At 39.1% G+C, this 16,769-nt stretch overlaps 1 long non-coding RNA gene across 2 annotated transcripts in view; it reads left to right on the top strand.

The window, feature by feature from the left end:
- LOC309622156 overlaps positions 1–16,232 on the top strand; it is a 55,139-nt gene extending 38,907 nt beyond the window's left edge. For both annotated transcript variants that reach the window (XR_014240561.1, XR_014240562.1), the window contains one exon: positions 12,430–16,232. This is a non-coding gene — a long non-coding RNA (uncharacterized lncRNA). The remainder of the gene's footprint in view (positions 1–12,429) is intronic.
- Positions 16,233–16,769: the final 537 nt, after the last annotated feature.

Raw genomic sequence — 16,769 nt, 5'->3', positions numbered from 1 at the left:
TTTGATAAATGGAGAGACAGTTTTTCAGAGCTAGTGATGATTGAGGTGGTGGCTGGGATGATAAGGAAACAATCACAATGCCCCTCTCAGATTATAAAGTCCCCAGGTTCTAGCCGTGTCACAGGGATCCCTCGTAATCATTAGGCAGGGTTCCCATGTCTCATCTATGTGTCCTTTTGTATAATTCATTATAATTGAATAATCCAACACTTCCACAACGCATTATGCCCTTCCAATCTTTGCAAAGACCTGTGTCAAAGGGAAGCAGAAAGAGGAGAAAGGCGTGCTAACACAGCAGGGGAGTTATGGGATAGGTGGTCCCCTAATGATGATGGTAGACAAAACTTTATTTCTAGAGCGCAAGGACCATAACTTACAGGTTTAATACAATCCCAATCAAAATGTCAATGGAATTTTATTTGCAGAACTCAGCATAACCATGTTAATATTCACCTATTAGAATAACGTTGAAAGAATGCATAATTTAAGAAGAGTAAAATCATTTTCAAAAGCTTGGCATTCCAATGTCTGAATTTGCAATAATTATTAAATAATTTGCTAATATTGCTTAAATATTATTTGCTAACTGCTTTGAACTTTAGCTCCCATCTTTTAGCTTCACCACAAAGGAGAGAGACAAAAATAACACAAAACTTGCTTTTGTAGTAGAAATTAAATCTATGGCCAAGGGGGTAAATGCTTAACATTGCCTAGGTAGAAGGAAAGGGAAGGGTTTAAGTCATCCAACATTGGTTGAGAACAATCTATGTGCCAGGTCCTGTGCTAAGCACTTCATCTTTAATTCTCATAATATTTTGCTATTGATGCTAATTATATTAAAGGAGACCAAAGATTAGAGTGGAGTTGGGATTTGAATTCAAGTTTTTCTGGCTCCCTATCCTGTGCTCCCTAGCCTGTGCTCCTTACACCACCACCATTACTTATCTAAAGAATTATTTCACTGAGTACTGTTTTTTTGGTTATGTCAGTTTTGGTGGTGTATAGAGTTTACAACTTAGATAAGTTCCTCATCTGCTTAAAACACTAGTTCCCTGGATGGTGTTAGCTGTGTTGGGTTTTTTCTTCTTCTGCAGGATATGATGAATAATCTTGAGTTTTATCGTAATACAGATCTGCATTCCAATTACATTCCCAGCAGTTAATAGCTGTGTAACCTTGGACAAACTGTTTAAAAAGTTGGAGCCTCAGTTCCCTCAACATGCATAAAACTTCATGTAGTCACTCAGAAAAGAGGACAGTCTACTTTGCCATCACCCCATGCAACCATTTTGATAAAAATCTTCACCTTCACAAGGGATTCCGTGACATTTTGGGTAACGATGATATTGTCGAGTTGCCTTTATTGTACCTTAACTGTTGGGCGTGTTTATCACCCAGCCTAGTGTAGAATGTGAAGAAACAAATCTGGTCCACATCTAGAAACATCCAAATCAAAGCCTCAAGTAAAAATAACCAATTTAAAAGTCATAATGCAGGAAAATTTGAATTTTCTGTTTGGTGGATTAGTAGTTTTCATAGAAGTGTTGGATACACTTTCAAATGGAATCACATTATCTTGCAGAGGAAGAGATCAAGAATGTATTTGATCAACTAGAATACACTGACACCAAGCATGTTAGGTGCTGTGCTAGGTATGGAGGTGCAGAGGTGAATCATATAGAAATCCTTCCGTCAAGATGTTAAGAGTCTAGTTGGGGGAGAAACATAAACAGATTAATAAATCATAACCTTTCTTGATGATCTACTCTGTGCCATGCAAATTTATATATATATATTTATAATATATATATATATAATATATATACATAATTTTTTTCTCAATGGGGTTTTTTCAATGTTGCTGAGAGGGTAAATAACTAAATAGTGCTAAAGCTGGGACTTACATACACTAAGTATTTTGACACTAAAGCTGATCCTCTTTCCACTCGTTATGGCAACACTTATTTCATATGTAGTAGCAGGTATAATTCCCAATGAGACAGTCATCCTGTTCCCGATAGGATTCATGTCTGGAAAATCCAGGCATACAGCAAGGCTTAGCTTCCCTGTAAAGAACCAGATCACTCTCAGTCAGAGCACAGATAAGAAATGTGCTTTGTGTTAGTGTCAACTTAAAGAAAATTGCACGATGTAAAAGTTGTGAGTTAAGTTTTATTCTGGGACTTACTGAGGACGATAACCCAGGAGACAGCCTCTCAGATAGCTCTGAGGAACTGCTCTGAAGAGGTAGGGGAGGAGCCAGGATACATACAAATTTTTTTGGCTGGGAAATACTTGTAGTCAAGCATACATCTTGGTAAAAAATGACTGCTAATTACAAAGAACATATACTTCAAGTTAATGATTCTAGTGCTTTTCTATGTATGGGAAGATGCAAGGAGCAGGGGTCATTGAAATTCTTCCTTAGATATGCATCTTAACTATCTAGGGGCCCAGTATCCAAAGCACAGAATGTTCCATCCTTCTCCCCCCACCCCACCACATCCCGAGTTCCCTTAGGGCACACTGTCAGTGGGCTACTGCAGTCGGTTGCAACTTAACCCTCTGCATAACTAGATGATGAGCAACACTCTTTGTTCTTTTTGTTTACATTAGGAATGAGTGGAGAGCTTGGAAAGTGAGAGCCACACTATTGGGCCCTTCATTGTAGTTTTGATTTGCATTTCTCCAATGATTAATGATGTTGAGCATTCTTTCATGTGTTTGTTGGCAATCTGTATATCTTCTTTGGAGATATGTCTATTTAGGTCTTCTGCCCATTCAGCCATAAAAAGAAATGAAATTGAGTTATTTGTAGTGAGGTGGATGGACGTAGAGTCTGTCATACAGAGTGAAGTAAGTCAGAAAGAGAAAAACAAATACCGTATGCTAACACATATATATGGAATCTAAAAAAAAAAATGGTCATGAAGAACCTAGGGGCAAGACGGGAATAAAGGCGCAGACCTACTAGAGAATGGACTTGAGGATACGGGGAGGGGGAAGGGTAAGCTGGGACAAAGTGAGAGGGTGGCATGGACATATATACACTACCAAACGTAAAATAGATAGCTAGTGGGAAGCAGCCACATAGCACAGGGAGATCAGCTCAGTGCTTTGTTACCACCTAGAGGGGTGGGATAGGGAGGGTGGGAGGGAGGGAGACGCAAGAGGGAAGAGATATGGGGACATATGTATATGTATAACTGATTCACTTTGTTATACAGCAGCAACTAACACACCATTGTAAAGCAATTATATTCCAATAAAGATGTTAAAAAAAAAGATACAATTGTTATTTTGGAAAGGGGCAGTTAAAGGCCTGGCTCAGAGCCTTCAGCCACTCAGAGCTGGGCAGATCTTTCACCTCCAGGGCTCCCCCGTGAGAGGTGTCAGAAAAAGTTTCTTTAGAGACTTCAACAGTTTTTTTAAAAAAATTAATTAATTAATTTATTTATTTATTTTTGGCTGTGTTGGGTCTTCGTTTCTGTGCGAGGGCTTTCTCTAGTTGTGGCAAGTGGGGGCCACTCTTCATCACGGTGCGCGGGCCTCTCACTGTCGTGGCCTCTCTTGTTGCGGAGCACAGGCTCCAGACCGCGCAGGCTCAGGAGTTGTGGCTCACGGGCCCAGTTGCTCCGCGGCATGTGGGATCTTCCCAGACCAGGTCTCGAACCCGTGTCCCCTGCATTGGCAGGCAGATTCTCAACCACTGCGCCACCAGGGAAGCCCTCAAAAGTTTTTAAGTAGAACCAAAAGAGCCATGGGACATGTTTTGGAAGCCAGAAATGAAAGCATACTGCAGGTTGGAGTCAAGAGACCCAGAATTGAAAATTGACTTTGCCACTAGCTAGCTGTGTGATACTGATTATATAACAGTTCCTGACATTTGTATTCACTCAATAAATATTCATCCATTGAATGAAGGTCTTTGTTTCCCCCACTAGATTATGAGATCCTTGAGGGCAAGGGCAAGATTTCGTTGGTCTTTGTAAATCCAGCATCCAGTTCACTGTCTAAATCCTGTTAAGCACCACTAAATTTTGAATTAGTTATCCTTTTGTGAGTAACATTGATAAGAAAATCATTCGCCCAGTGTGGACATAGTACAGAAGATATCATTGATGTAGGCACCACATATTTTGCTCTTGCATACAGGTACCAAGCAAATTATTCTTTCTAATCAGCTGAGTTTTTGAGAGCAAAGAAATCTGACTCATTATCTTTGGTATTCCACACAGAAGCTAGTATTTATAGTACATGTAATGATTTACTGCAGCTTTACCTTGATCTCAATCATTCAAGTGTCAGTCTTACGGTTTTTGCTTTATCTGTGCACAATCTGTACTTTTATTAAAATGTTTTCATTTTTTGAAATAAAAAAGTATCTTTTAAAGTGAAACATAACTCTAAAAATTAAGAACACAAAATAATGTTATGAAATATCTTAAAATGAAATTAAGATTCAGTACAAGTAATAGTAAGCTAGTATGTGCATTATACTAACTACTTTATATATCTTCTCTCTTTCAATACTCACAATAGCTCTTCTAGAAAAATGTTCTTCCCATGACCACAGATGAGATTAAGACCCAGGGAAGTTAGGCAACAGCCCAGGGTCACACAGCTAGGATAAGGGAGAACCTGAACTCTAACTCAAGGTTTTTAGATGCTAACGCCCACATGGAGTGCACTGTCACTAACTTTATTATTCCCAAGTACTTCCCCCTGAATCCTTTCCCCTTTTTTTCATTGATACAGACTTCCCTGGTTTTCAGGCCAGCTCCTCTTCACACTTTCAGCAGCTCCTCATCCCATAGGCCACTCCCCAGATCCTGTGGCCCACTGCCTATACATTCAACACTGAGGCTTGCTAGAACAGAGGAAAATGAATATTTTAAAGTCTTTCTGAGAACATAAAATAATTGTTATCTACACCTTCCTGAGAACTATTAAGGGGTGAGCATCTGAGAAGGGCTCTTTGTGATTGAGTTTCTTGGAGTGAGAATGCAGATAGGGGCCTGAAGGAGAGATAGAAATTGTCCTCCTTGTGCAAAGGACTGGGGGAGGAGATGGAGTCTGGAGGATCTAGAGGCTGCTGTGGAGGGAGGAAGGGAGAGTGAGCTGCTGATCTGCAGGAAATGTGGGAGATAAGGGAGGGCTCATGGTGGGCACCCAGTAAATGTCCATAGGTTTTAACTAGAGAGAGATGTGGTAAATTATGGGGAACCATATAATCAGGAAGTTGCCTTCCAAATTGAAGCTGTGACCAGGAACTTTGCCTTTGGGTTAACAAAAATCTTTCTTCTGTTTCAGAAGCTGAGTAGTCAGATCAAGGAAACTTGAGGCAGCAGTGATTTGAGGTGAGATAGGATTCAAGGAATAATGAATCTGGAGCTGGTAGCTAAAGCCAAGGGATAGAATATGTAGTAAGAGGAAGAGGGAAGGGAACTATGTTGCTTATTGGTGCCCTTCCTCCACCATGTCAGGTAATTAATGTATATTACTCCATGAAATCTTCAGAGCCAATCTGCAAGGCAGTTGTTGCCCCCCACACGACAGATGAGGAAATAGGCTCAGAGTGATTGAATGTCTCGTTAAAGGTCACACAGATTGAAAATGTCAGAGCCCAGGGTGTTACCTCTAGTTGTTTGTGCCCCAAAGAAAAAGTTTATGAGGACTCCTGGATTCTAGAGTAGGAACATGTGTTTGATAAAGGTGTCTCTACCCCCTTGGCAGAGAGCAGTGTGGTTCCCTGGAACAGACCCTAGAGCAACCACAGGACTGACCCAGGACATGTCCAGTTTCCTTAGACTCATATAATCATGGTCCAAGCCACAGCTTCCAAACCTGGTGAAGCTGAAGCAAACTCTGAGTGGACCGTGGAAAGAACCTGTGTCCTTATTCTGTAGTCAAACTCAGAGCAGGGTGACAGTTAAGACTAGTAAGTCGTCACTTTTCAGAACTATCTTCATACTAGAACTTCTAGGGGAGTCATAGATCTTGGGAAAAGGCTGACTTGGGTCAGGACTATGTGTCAGAACAGCTGGGGTAGTCTTTGGATTTAGTGAGATTACACTGTGGATAAAGAATGTCACCTGCCAGATCAGTAAACAAAGGATGTTGTGGCCATTAAGCCATCAGCCACTGTAACCCCCTCCCCACAGTGCACCCTGAGGGCACTCAGGATGTAGAAAACAGGGTATTGGCCCTAGATAGCTAAGGTGCATATCAAAGGAATGATTTCAGTGAGCCAAGACTCTTGCATTTTCCCAAACATAGAAAAGTGCTAAATTCATTAACTTGAGATATCTGGTTTTTCTTTAATTAACAGTAATCCTTTGATGTTCCGACTACCTGTTTTTATTTGTTTGTTTCTCTTGGTTTTGGTTTGCAAAAACTCCTATATATATCCTGGCTCTTCCCTTACCTCTTTGGAACAGTCCCTCAGAGCTATCTAAGAGACTGTCTCTCAGGCTTAAGTCCTCAGCATGTCTGCTGAATAAAACATAATTCTCAACTTTTAGGTTGTGCATCTTTTTGCCAGTTGAGAATACTATGTCACTGAGGACAAGTCACTGAACATCTCTGAAGCTCAGTTTTGTAAAATGTGGATGATCTTATCTACTGCCAGGATCTTGTGGGGAATGGAGATAATATTAGACAAGAGTTTGCCACAACAGGTTAAGACCATGATATTAGCAGCTCTGGTTTTCGGAACGTTTTAAAAAATTCCAACATACTTTGTATATAACTATGTGTGTATTTTTTTTAAACATCTTTATTGGAGTATAATTGCTTTACAATGGTGTGTTAGTTTCTGCTTTATAACAAAGTGAATCAGTTATACATATACAAATGTCCCCATATCTCTTCCCTCTTGCATCTCCCTCCCTCCCACCCTCCCTATCCCACCCCTCTAGGTGGTCACAAAGCACAGAGCTGATCTCCCTGTGCTATGCGGTTGCCTCCCACTAGCTATCTATTTTACGTTTGGTAGTGTATATATGTCCATGCCACTCTCTCAATTTGTCACATCTTACCCTACCCCCTCCCCATATCCTCAAGTCCATTCTCTAGTATGTCTGTGTCTTTATTCCCGTCTTACCCCTAGGTTCTTCATGACCTTTTTTTTTTCCCATAGATTCCATATATATGTGTTAGCATACTGTATTTGTTTTTCTCTTTCTGACTTACTTCACTCTGTATGACAGACTCTAACTCCATCCTCCTCACTACAAATAACTCCATTTCATTTATTTTTATGGCTGAGTAATATTCCATTGTATATATGTGCCACATCTTCTTTATCCATTCATCTGATGATGGACATTTAGGTTGCTTCCATGTCCTGGCTATTGTAAATAGAGTTGCAATCAACATTTTGGTACATGACTCTTTTTGAATTATGGTTTTCTCAGGGTATATGCCCAGTAATGGGATTGCTGTGTCATATGGTAGTTCTATTTTTAGTTTTTTAAGGAATCTCCATACTGTTCTCCATAGTGGCTGTATCTATTTACATTCCCACCAACAGTGCAAGAGGGTTCCCTTTTCTCCACACCCTCTCCAGCATTTATTGTTTCTAGATTTTTTGATGATGGCCATTCTGACCGGTGTGAGATAATAACTCAATGTAGTTTTGATTTGCATTTCTCTAATGATTAATGATATTGAGCATTCTTTCATGTGTTTGTTGGCAATCTGTATATCTTCTTTGGAGAAATGTCTATTTAGGTCTTCTGCCCATTTTGGGATTAGGTTGTTTGTTTTTTTGTTATTGAGCTGCATGAGCTGCTTGTAAATCTTGGAGATTAATCCTTTGTCAGTTGCCTCATTTGCAAATGTTTTCTCCCATTCTGAAGGTTGTCTTTTGGTCTTGTTTATGGTTTCCTTTGCTGTGCAAAAGCTTTTAAGTTTCATTAGGTCCCATTTGTTTTTGTTTTTATCTCCATTTCTCTAGGAGCTGGGTCAAAAAGGATCTTGCTGTGATTTATGTCATACAGTGTTCTGCCTATGTTTTCCTCTAAGAGTTTGATAGTGTCTGGCATTACATTTAGGTCTTTAATCCATTTTGAGTTTATTTTTGTGTATGGTGTTAGGGAGTGTTCTAATTTCATACTTTTACATGTACCTGTCCATTCTTCCCAGCACCACTTATTGAAGAGGCTGTCTTTACTCCACTGTATATGCTTGCCTCCTTTATCAAACATAAGGTGACCATATGTGCGTGGGTTTATCTCTAGGCTCTCTATCCTGTTCCATTGATCTTTGTTTCTGTTTTTGTGCCAGTACCATACTGTCTTGATTACTGTAGCTTTGTAGTATACTCTGAAGTCAGGGAGCCTGATTCCTCCAGCTCCATTTTTTGTTCTCAAGATTGCTTTGGCTATTCGGGGTCTTTTGTGTTTCCATACAAATTGTGAAATTTTTTGTTCTAGTTCTGTGAAAAATGCCAGTGGTAGTTTGATAGGGATTGCATTGAATCTGTAGATTGCTTTGGGTAGTAGAGTCATTTTCACAATGTTGATTCTTCCAATCCAAGAACATGGTATAATTCTCCATCTATTTCTATCATCTTTAATTTCTTTCATCAGTGTCTTATACTTTTCTGCATACAGGTCTTTTGTCTCCTTAGGTAGGTTTATTCCTAGATATTTTATTCTTTTTGTTGCAGTGGTAAATGGGAGTGTTTTCTTAATTTCACTTTCAGATTTTTCATCATTAGTGTATAGGAATGCAAGAGATATATGTGCATTAATTTTGTATCCTGCTACCTTACCAAATTCATTGATTAGCTCTAGTAGTTTTCTGGTGGCATCTTTAGGATACTCTATGTATAGTATCATGTCATCTGCAAACAGTGACAGCTTTACTTCTTCTTTTCTGACTTGGATTCCTTTTATTTCTTTATCTTCTCTGATTGCTGTGGCTAAAACTTCCAAAATTCTGTTGAATAATAGTGGTGAGAGTGTGCAACCTTGTCTTGTTCCTGATCTTAGTGGAAATGGTTTCAGTTTTCACCATTGAGGATGATGTTGGCTGTGTGTTTGTCATATATGGCCTTTATTATGTTGAGGAAAGTTCCCTCTATGCCTACTTTTTGGAGGGTTTTTATCATAAATGGGTGTTGAAATTTGTCAAAAGCTTTCTCTGCATCTATTGAGACGATCATATGGTTTTTCTCCTTCAATTTGTTAATATGGTGTATCACATTGATTGATTTGCATATATTGAAGAAGCCTTGCATTCCTGGGATAAACCCCACTTGATCATAGTGTATGATCCTTTTAATGTGCTGTTGGATTCTGTTTGCTCGTATTTTGTTGAGGATTTTTGCATCTATGTTCATCAGTGATATTGGCCTGCAGTTTTCTTTCTTTGTGACATCTTTGTCTGGTTTTGGTATCAGGTTGATGGTGGCCTCGTAGAATGAGTTTGGGAGTTTTTCTCCCTCTGCTATATTTTGGAAGAGTTTGAGAAGGATAGGTGTTAGCTCTTCTCTAAATGTTTGAGAGAATTCGCCTGTGAAGCCATCTGGTCCTGGGCTTTTGTTTGTTGGAAGATTTTTAATCATGATCTCAATTTCAGTGCTTGTGATTGGTCTGTTTATATTTTCTATTTCTTCCTGGTTCAGTCTCGGAAGGTTGTGCTTTTCGAAGAATGTGTCCATTTCTTCCAGGTTTTCCATTTTATTGGCATATAGTTGCTTGTAGTAATCTCTCATGATCCTTTGTATTTCTGTAGTGTCAGTTGTTACTTCTCCTTTTTCATTTCTAATTCTATTGATTTGAGTGTTCTCCCTTTTTTTCTTGATGAGTCTGACTAATGGTTTATCAATTTTGTTTATATTCTGAAAGAACCAGCTTTTGGTTTTATTGATCTTTGCTATTGTTTCCTTCATTTCTTTTTCATTTATTTCTGATCTGATCTTCATGATTTCTTTCCTGCTGCCAACTTTAGGGTTGTTTTGTTCTTCTTTCTCTAATTGCTTTAGGTGCAAGATTACATTGTTTATTTGAGATGTTTCCTGTTTCTTGAGGTAGGCTTGTATTGCTATAAACTTCCCTCTTAGCACTGCTTTTGCTGCGTCCCATAGGTTTTGGATCGTCGTGTCTCCATTGTCATTTGTTTCTAGGTATTTTTTGATTTCCCCTTTGATTTCTTCAGTGATCACTTCGTTATTAAGTAGTGTATTGTGTAGCCTCCATGTGTTTGTAATTTTTACAGATCTTTTCCTGTAATTGATATCTAGTCTCATAGCGTTGTGGTCGGAAAAGATACTTGATACGATTTCAATTTTCTTAAATTTACCAAGGCTTGATTTCTGACCCAAGATATGATCTTTCCGGGAGAATGTTCCATGAGCACTTGAGAAAAATGTGTATTCTGTTGTTTTTGGGTGGAATGTCCTATAAATATCAATTAAGTCCATCTTGTTTAATGTATCATTTAAAGCTTGTGTTTCCTTATTTATTTTCATTTTGGATGATCTGTCCATTGGTGAAAGTGGGGTGTTAAAGTCCCCTACTATGATTCTGTTACTGTCGATTTCCTCTTTTATGGCTGTTAATATTTGCCTTATGTATTGAGGTGCTCCTGTGTTGGGTGCATAAATATTTACAATTGTTATATCTTCTTCTTGCATCGATCCCTTGATCATTATATAGTGTCCTTCTTTGTCTCTTGGAATAGTCTTTATTTTAAAGTCTATTTTGTCTGATATGAGAATTGCTACTCCAGCTTTCTTTTGATTTCCATTTGCATGGAATATCTTTTTCCATCCCCTCACTTTCAGTCTGTATGTGTCCCTAGGTCTGAAGGGGGTTTCTTGTAGACAGCATATATATGGGCCTTGTTTTTGTATCCATTCAGCCAGTCTGTTTCTTTTGGTGGGAGCATTTAATCCATTTACATTGAAGGTAATTATCGATATGTATGTTCCTATTCCCATTTTCTTAAATGTTTTGGGTTTGTTATTGTAGGTGTTTTCCTTCTCTTGTGTTCCTTGCCTAGAGAAGTTCCTTTAGCATTTGTTGTAAAGCTGGTTTGGTGGTGCTGAACTCTCTCAGCTTTTGCTTGTCTGTAAAGGTTTTAATTTCTCCATCCAATCTGAATGAGATCCTTGCTGGGTAGAGTAATCTTGGTTGTAGGTTTTTCTCCTTCATCACTTTAAATATGTTCTGCCATTCCCTTCTGGCTTGCAGAGTTTCTGCTGAAAGATCAGCTGTTAACCTTACGGGGATTCTCTTGTGTGTTATTTGTTGTCTTTCCCTTGCTGCTTTTAATATGTGTGTATTTGCACATTAAAAAATATAAAGGTCTGTAAGTCGTAGGCAGTAAGTTGTTTTTGTTTTCAGTTTTTATAGTTATGATGAATGCTGCAATAAATTCATTCATTACAAAGGTTTTAATAAAACTCCTTTGCCAGCCAAACATCTAATAGAGTTCAGTTTATGTGTCAGTTTATATGTGTGTATGTGTCGTATATACATCCTAGTTATTCTATTTGAACATATCTAGATACATCAGAGATGCTTACTGAATACTTATACATTTATTTATTTAAAAAGTAAAATTTATTTCCAAATCCTTAAACGAATAAATAAGACTTACGGAAAATAAGAAAAATTTCAAAAAATTCTTAATTTTTTGCTACTTTAAGCAATGTTCAGTGTATAACGTAATTAAGGCTTAGGCCACAGAGTTACGTTTCTGGAATTATGGCAGGGACCAAGTCCTACTGAAAGCAAACACAAAATGCTATGGTAAATAACACTGTGATCTATCCTTTTGGGAGTATTTTATCTGAAATTATTAATTGTTCCTGTAAGAAAATATGAATTGATTTTTGTTTTGTTCTATCTCAACAGTCATCATTCAGACAGCCCCAAGTCATTCTAATATTTTGTGGAAAAGGGCACTTCCTTGGCTCAGGAAGGAGGAGATTAGCAGGTAGCATACCATTAATATCCATTTTAAAGAAAGTGGTTCTGACAGATACTTGGCAAATGAGTGCTTCAGGTGCTCCTCCTCTGTAATACAGTCTCTTCCTCATGGCTTTAGCATGCCATATCCACTAAATGCACAAAGTCTTTTCTCAAACTCTTTTTGATGATAGATTTTTCTAGAGAAAGTTGAAAAATCACTATTATTTATAGGATGTTAACTATATTCCAGGAACTGACTGAATTTACCCCCAAATCCAAGGGAATACAAACTGTTAAATCCACAAAACAACATAGACAATACAGACAATTAATTACTGATTTTAGATATAAGGAAAGTGAAGCTCAGGATAAGCAACTTATCCAAGGTCAAATAGTTAGTAGCTGAAAAAACTAGAGTTGGTGTTAGGGGAAACACTGACTGAAACTGCCTGCCCTGGCCAGGCAAAGACAGTAACAATTTGCATGAGTAATTTTATGCCAGGAGATCCTGGTAAGGGTTAGGGTTAGCACGGAACTAACAAGCCACCACCAACCAGAAGAATACGGGAAAGGTGAAAAGGAGAGGAGACGCCAGTCAGTCTGTCCTACCATCCTCCCAGAATCCTCCTCGCTGGAATCCATCTTGGCTGGGCGGTTGCGCTCACCACCAGGAAGGACCCTGAGTCAGAATGATTGGCCAGAGACAACCCGGAAACTAACCCCATTATCATGAAACCCAAGACTGTGTGCCACGTGGCAGAGAAGTTCTCCTGGGTTCCCTTACCCTGCTGCTCTCCGCCCGGGTGCCCCTTCCAACAGAGTCTCTTGCTTTGTCAGCACATGTGTCTCCTCATACAATTCATTTCCAAGTGTTAGACAAGAGGCCACTCTCAGGCCCTGGAAGGGGTACCCCTTCCTGCAACATTGGAACTTAACGTGGTCAGTGGTATGCTGGTAAATGTTTAAAAACCATCAAGGGAAGAAGGAGAGGCCTGGGAGTACATATTCTGTAGAGTTTTCTGATTTCTGTGGTGGAAATAATCCACCATAACCAATTTCAAGGGAGGGATGCATACAATCAGTTCTCAAGAGCCAGTGTGAGCCAGCTCCGGCATACCACTACAATGGGGCAGGCAGTTAAACAGTCAGCATCATAATTTCCTCACTGTAAACTGAGAATGAGAATAACTGCACTGAAGGAATGCTCTGAAGGCTTACTGGGATAACAGTGGGAGAGTGCCTAACACTGGGCTTGGCCCACAGGTGCTATAATAGTGACAAAAATAACTGCTTTCTGTGTAACAATAAAACAAGATCATTACCACTTTCCTTAGCTAACTCCTGAATTGAATTTACTCTTTATCAGCAATAACTAACATATTTACCAGAATATTCCTGTATGGGCCTTTCCCTAGAGACAAATTTAAAAATTAACATATGAACAATAATTTATAACATGTAGGTCAGAAAACTATAGACTGACCGGGTTCTGTGTGGCACACCTTAACTCTTAGTTATCTGACCTTTCTGAGTTATAGCTCCTAATTAAACAGGCATCATATGAGTTACACTTCAAGTCTGGTAGGATAGTGAGAGAATTTTGTGGCACATCTGGCACAGAGTCTGGTACATAGTGCAAGCACTTATATATGGTACCTTTAGACTCATATAGTAATTCACACCCTGAAGCTTTCCCTGCTATAGTAATTTTCACCCTGAAGTTAGGGAGGATGTTCTTCTTTCCCCCAGGGACACTGAGAAATGGACTATTTCCTGCCATATCAACAAACAAAGGATGTCACAGTCAACAATGATTGCAGCCCTCCAACGTGAGCCAATGAGCCAAGGAAATTCGGGCTGAAAAGAATACCTGCCATCTAGCAGCCATCAGACTGCAGCCATTCCCTGTGGTGAGCCCTGAGGAAACTCAAGATGTGTCCAGATACTGGCCCCAGATAGCTGAGGTGCATATCAAAGGAATGATTTCAGTGAGCCCAGACTCTTACATCTTCCCATACATAGAAAAGCGCTGAATTCCTTAATTTGAGGTGTCTGGTTTTCTTTAATTAACAATAATCTTTTGACATTCCCGACTACCTGTCCTTTGTTGCAAAACTCCTATACATCCTGGGTCCTCCCCTCGCCTCCTTGGAGCAGTTTCTCAGAGCTATTGGAAATGCTATCTCCTGGGATGCAGTCCTCATTTTGCCCCAAATAAAACTTAACTTGCAACTCTCACGTTGTGGATATAGTTTTTTAAGTCAACACACCAAACAAGACTAGGAGAAAAGATTGTTTCCTTACCAGTAGCATAGTGTATGCTATCAGGCAGAGGCTCCATGGGACCGGTCCCCACATAGGGTGCACATACTTCCCAGAGTCACCAAGCAGCTTCAGAAATCTCACAGGTTCCTGAGATTGAAAAAAAAAAAAAAACTCACACAACTATCCTTTTGGTCTCAGAATGTACGGTCAGTAAGTAAAATGGCTTGCATTTCCTGTTCATTTGTAGAAGCTTTTAAGTGCCTTTCTGTACAATCAACCTATTCTGGAGTGATGCCTCATTAGCAGGCACCAATGGTAGAGAGGTTATGACCACAGGCTCTGATTCAGGCATTATTTTTTGGAATCTGTCTGGAAGGAAAACAACTTTTTCCTTTCATTTTATTTTATTTCAGGTTGTGTATTTCAGGACCATTTTTTCCAATAAGTAGCTGTATTTTAGTTTTCCCAAATTACAGTAATGTTCTGTAGGAGATGATATCAATTAGATGTTTAGTTTATGAGCTTCCCTTTTGCTTGAATCTGATAGCTTTCAATATCAATGTACATCTTAGAGGGAATCATCCTCACCTTAAAAAAAATTTGTCTGTTTTTGCAATTACCAAGATGCCTATTTAAAAATTCCAACCATATGACAGACACTTTATGGGTATGTGGTGTTAAGACCAAAAATTTAGGCTCAGTATTATGTATTGCCTTGACACGTGGTGAAATTAGGAGGGTGTTGAATGACCTAACCACGAGTTCCCCTCCCCAGTTGTACCATGGATAAGGTCCTTTAATCAAACAGCCTTCCTTATCAGGATGACCAGGCACAGTTCCTGCTTATCCCTGAGTAGCAGGTTTCACTTCCCTGAATGCCTAAGGAATTATTCAAACAAGCCAATCAAATCCTCCCATGGGAAACAGGGGCACCTCAGCCTCTTAATACTACAAAACCTGCTTTACACGACACTAGTTGTCTACTCTGTTCCCAAGTGCAACCCCTGTGTGGCCCTGCATGGCATGAGGTGTCCTTCTCCCCCAGGTTGTGAATATAGGTGACTGATAAACTACTGTTGATTTCATCTGTTCAGTGTCGAGTGTCATGTGTTTGGCCATCCCCATAACCAAAGCACAGGAATATCTCCCTCAGCAAAGTAGTGAATAGGAGGCAATCTTACTGCTAATTACCACAAAACCCCTGTGACATAGGTGTTTTTATTACAATTTTACTAATGTCAAGAAATTAAGATTCAAAAAAAGATAACTTTCTCCCAGTCACACAGCTAGGAAGGTGCCACACTAGGGTTTAACTCAGTCCTTTCACACTTCAAAACCTGTGCTTGTTTTAGCTAACTTATCTCAAATGTCCAAAAAATTGAGAAAAAATCTGCTTATTTTAAATATCCAATGTAATAAACATTTTAAAGAGTTCATATTAAAACAAGGAAACAAATAAGCTAGATACTAGGTGCATGCACTGTAAGGTAAGCTCTTGTCAAAATGAACCCATATTTGCATGTGACTATATTTCCCAAAATGCTTTGAAAGAGGTATTGTGTTTTCCTTGCAATGAACATTCATTCCCAGTCATTTCTATTTTTCTCCCCTGAATCTCAGTGGCTGGAGACCTGGAAAATATATATTTTTCCTAGACCTCGACCTCCTTGTCAGCAGGAATGTCAATGTTTTTATGTGTTCAGCTAAAAAGATGACCTCTTATGAGATTTGGAAGGTGCAGGGGAAGCAGAAGCCATGTTTTCCCCAGCTACAGTGGCTTATACATTGGTTTTGGTGAACATGGGTTTTGCAGGGGCTTCTGTTTTCCCTTATCAGTCATCTGCCTCAGAAATGCAGAGGATTCATGGAGTTTGCTACAGTTTTCTGATCTCTGGGTGATAGCAGAAACTTCTGTTTTTTTCAATTCTGTGGCAAAGAACCTAAAAAGTAGAGATGAACCCTGTATCAATTTCACTCACCTAATTCCACATATTAAATATCATCCACTGATAGCTTCATTCTTTTCCCTATATCCACTGCATCTTCAGGATCTTCACTCATCTCTGTTAATAGATGACCAATTTATATCTCTGTCTAAGCCCCATATTGCATGATCACTTCCCAAACTAGGTCTTCAACAAGGGATCCTTCTCAGAATCTTTACTTCTTATAGGAGGCACCTGGAAACATAATTCTTTCTCACTCTCACAAAAGTTGAAAACAAATTTCCCTGACACAATATAACTAAAACACTGATATGGTTCAGGTTGAAAACTAGTTTGAATTAACCAGACGGTTGCTGGAGGTTCTGAGAAGTCTCTGGAATAAAGAGCTGGTAGAAACTCTTAAGAGGAAATTAGATTACAAACTTTGGGGAATTTCTTAGTGAGAAAAGAGAAGGGAATCAAGGCTAACTGTTGGGACAATAATCAAGATGGGGGCTGGCTATGCAAGTCTTGAGTACACAAGCAAAAAATGGGATTGAATACTACTTCTGAGCATGGAGTTGATTATAATATTTACTTATTATCCCATAAACCCTATAGAGTCTGTAGCAATAGCCCCTCTTTTATTCCT

This window comes from Balaenoptera borealis (assembly GCF_965194805.1).
Source record: "Balaenoptera borealis genome assembly, contig: HAP1_SCAFFOLD_1664, whole genome shotgun sequence".
NCBI lineage: Eukaryota > Metazoa > Chordata > Mammalia > Artiodactyla > Balaenopteridae > Balaenoptera > Balaenoptera borealis.
This window is presented reverse-complemented; position numbering and strand designations above follow the sequence as displayed.